This window comes from Callithrix jacchus, chromosome 4, assembly GCF_049354715.1.
Source record: "Callithrix jacchus isolate 240 chromosome 4, calJac240_pri, whole genome shotgun sequence".
Lineage (NCBI taxonomy): Eukaryota > Metazoa > Chordata > Mammalia > Primates > Cebidae > Callithrix > Callithrix jacchus.
The window spans coordinates 42,169,746-42,173,243 of record NC_133505.1 but is presented as its reverse complement, the minus strand read 5'-3'; the positions used below and the strand labels follow the sequence as shown (position 1 = coordinate 42,173,243).

At 55.2% G+C, this 3,498-nt stretch overlaps 1 long non-coding RNA gene across 5 annotated transcripts in view; it reads right to left on the bottom strand.

Annotated features, from left to right (window-relative positions):
* The window catches only part of LOC144582122 (uncharacterized), a 59,760-nt gene extending 56,550 nt beyond the window's left edge, over window positions 1-3,210 (bottom strand). For all 5 annotated transcript variants that reach the window (XR_013534163.1, XR_013534164.1, XR_013534162.1 and 2 more), the window contains exon 1: window positions 827-3,210. This is a non-coding gene — a long non-coding RNA (uncharacterized LOC144582122). The remainder of the gene's footprint in view (window positions 1-826) is intronic.
* Between the last annotated feature and the right edge of the window lie 288 nt (window positions 3,211-3,498).

Below are 3,498 nucleotides of genomic sequence, written 5' to 3'. Positions count from 1 at the left end.
CTGTTAGCCCAGAGGACTCATGGTTAACATCCAGGCAGCGAGAGAAACCCGGGATGCTTATGATTGGCAGATTAGCATTGGGAGGCATGGAAGTCTTGATCAAAGGACAACCTTGGGCCAGGCTCAAAGCAAGAGCAATTGGGAGAAATAATTAGGCAGGGTCAGAAAGAAATTTAAATACACCCGGACCTGCCTCTCCCACCCACTCGAGTCCTATGGCAGATGCCTGCACATATCTATGACCAGGAGCTGGTCACACTCCCCCATTCACACTCCTGACCACCATCTGCATCCTGGGCTGGGCTGGGCCCTCCTCCACACACTGGCATCCATTAGGCACACCTTTACACACTGCACCCCACCCTCTCCATGTGAGATGTCCTCAAGGTCATCTGATTCAGCAGTCTTGGAAGGAGGCCTCTTCACATGGCATGGTTCCAAACCCCAGCACCTGCGGGTTCACTTTCTCTGAACACTAATTCCTGGTGGGTGTGATTTAAAGCTGTTCAGAGCTCCAGGACAGTGTGTCTAACCAGCAAGGGGCCAGGAAGCCAGCCTTCCCCTTCCTTATCCTGAGGCCTGCCCCCATTTCCCATATCCCCGCCCCTGGCCCCCAGCTCCTCCTTCCCAGGCCTGGCTTCAGCAGCCTATTTTGGCCCTCTTGCCCTTACCGCAGCCCACGCCCACTTTCTGCAAGAGAAGCTTATTGGACATGAAGGATGTCACCACAGAGATGAACAGGACTAAAATTCTTCAGAGAAGAGCTCACGGGGGCTGATCCTTGATCTGGGTCAAGCAGGGATAGGAAGGGGTGGGTTCCACTTACTGGCTCAGCCAGGTCTGCCGAGGAGCCCTCCCAGAGAGCTGCGGTGGGGGCCGGCTCCTTAGAGGAGACTGCCGGGGAACACCCCGCCCTGGCCAGGGAGCAGATACAGCCCGAGCTAGCGTAGTGCAGCAGCCGGCCAGCCAAGGATGGGTGTGAGGGCTGGTCAGATGAGGGAGCAGAGAAGGCCAGGCAAGGCTTCATGGAGCTGGGCTGTGGCCCAAGTGAGGCCTGGATAGACAGGTCAGCACAGAGCTGGAAAGGAGCAGAACCAGCAACTTTTTTTTTGGTTTGCAGATGACTGCCCCCCTCCCCTGCAACCCCTTCTTTCTGTCAGATACCTGTTATGGATATCTTCATGACAAGCAAGCCTCCCTTAGCCTGTGGTGTGGGCTGGGGGCTCAGTGACCCCAAGAGGTGGTGGCAGCAGACCTGGGGGAGAGGCAGGAAAAGGGAGAGTTAGAGAGGGCAAGCTGGCTCTGCAGGGGTGGTGGGGCTGGTGGCTGTGGAGGCTGGAGGAGCGAATCTCTGGTGTGGGGGAGGGGAGAGTACTGAGAAACACCCAGGAGAGCAAGGAAGCTCCCCTCTCCACCACTCCCCACTTTCAGCACTTTATGACATCATTCTGGGAACACTACCATCACTGGTGTGGACAGCAGCCGAGACTCCATGGCAGGTCCCCAACCTGGTCCTGGTGGTTGGACTTCACCTCTGGAAGGGAGCATATCTCCCTCTCCTTTGCTTCTGCATGATGGAAGACACAGTCCCAAACCTTTTCCAGCAGTCCCCAAATTTTCACTGACTGCCCTTCTCACCAATGCCCCATCCTGACCTTCCTAGCTGTCCTCTTCCCCACTGACAGCCTCCACTGTGTGGGCATGCAGCCATCAGGGCCTCCTGAAGGCAGTTCTGAGGAATAACTCCAGACAGAAGAGGGAAGGGTACTATGTGACTCATTGTGTCCCTGAGCTGTGGCCAGCCGGGGTTTGGGTAGGGGGTCTATCCTAGAGCACCAGTGCTGCTCCATGAAGGTGGTCTTCAGCCTTGCAGTCTGGATTCCTCCCTCCCTAGGCAGAATAGATTAGGGTGTGGTGCGTGATGATGGAAACTGTGTCTGTGGCTGAAAGTCACTTAGGAGAGGGCCCTGCAGTCTGGGTCTCTGGAATGGGTGTGGGGTCAGTGGAGGAGCTCACCTTCCTAGTTCAGACACAGGTGGTGTGTGGTTCCTGCCTTCCATCCCCATCAGCCTCCCTGGCCATGTGCTCAATGAGGTGCTTTTCTCTGACAGGTGAAAGTCCAGGTGGGTTGCTCCATTTGGGTACGGCTGGGTTGTATGTAGTGTTCTCAGGTCAGACAGACCCAGTGTTGCCTTGTTCAGCAAAAGTGTCAAGATGCCATTTCATCCTGCGCATAGGAACAAGAGTGCCCATTCATTCCTCAGGCTTGCTGAGTCTCTACTCCCTGCTTGTTACCACCTTCCCCCTATTTTCTCAACCCCCTCAACTCTACCCTGCAGTGGGGAAGTTGTCCTGGCAATTAACTTTCCATTCTCCTACTGGGGCCCTTCAAGTAATGTTTGGAGCTTCTCCCTAATTCCCAGCTTGGATAAATGGTTCCCTCACATGTCCCCAGATTATTGTTTGGTCTCTGAAGTTGGTCAGATGCTGCTTCCCAGCTACGGGAAGGTACATCCACACCCTGCCTTGGTCATTTCAAGCTTGTCTTTTCAGGGCTTGCCCCGAAGGTAACTGAGACTGTAGGGAAAGATTTCTGCATGGGGAAGGGGCTGCCAAAGTAAGCAATGCAGGATGCTGAGGGCAGGCAGACGTTGAAGCAGAGGGCGTCCCCGCCCAGCGCACCGGATTCCCTCTCCACTCAGGACTGCTGCTCCTGCCTGCTCCCTGCTCCGTCCTCACTTCCACCTGCCTCAGCCCTTCATTACTCACCTCTCCCTTTTCTTTCTGATGATCTTTTTAGCTTCAACGCCGGACGTTAATCACCTCATGGTCAATACTTCCCAGATCAACCTTCTGAGAAGCAGAACCCATTTGTCCTATGTCATTTCTTATCCCAGATCACACCTCAGGTTGATGTGCCTTGATGGGCCACCCTTAGGTCAGCTGGGACCAGCCACAGACAGAGACCTGGGGGTCTCCCTGTGGGGCAGAGCGGCTGTCTTTAGAAGGAGCCATGTGCCTGGCAAAGCAGCAACTGGCATGTCTATTACATTTTCATGAACTTGACAGATGCCTGTTGAGCTCCCTCATCACATGGCAGGCACTGTTCAAGGCCCGAGGCAAGGACAGGCCCAACAGTGTCCTCCACCGTCCCTTCCCCAGAGCACGGTCCTTCAGAGTCTAGTGGACTGGACTCTGCGCTAGGAAATGGGAGAGGGTGAGCCTGGCAGAGCTGGATGAACTCACCCAGCTGCTGCCAGATAAGGAGACAGATGCACAGAAAGGAGGTGTGGCAGAGCCAGGCCAGCATGCAGGCAGCGGGGGCTTCATGTCTGTGATGCTGGGGCCAGCCTGTGTCTGTCTGCACACTTTCAGGGAAGTGTCCCTCAAGCTTCTTCTTCTAGTTGGAGAAAGGGAAGCCCTGATGTCTTGATTCTGCAATTCTTCTGCCCTTGCATCTTATTCCTCCAACCCATCCCCCCAAGCCCTCCTGGATTG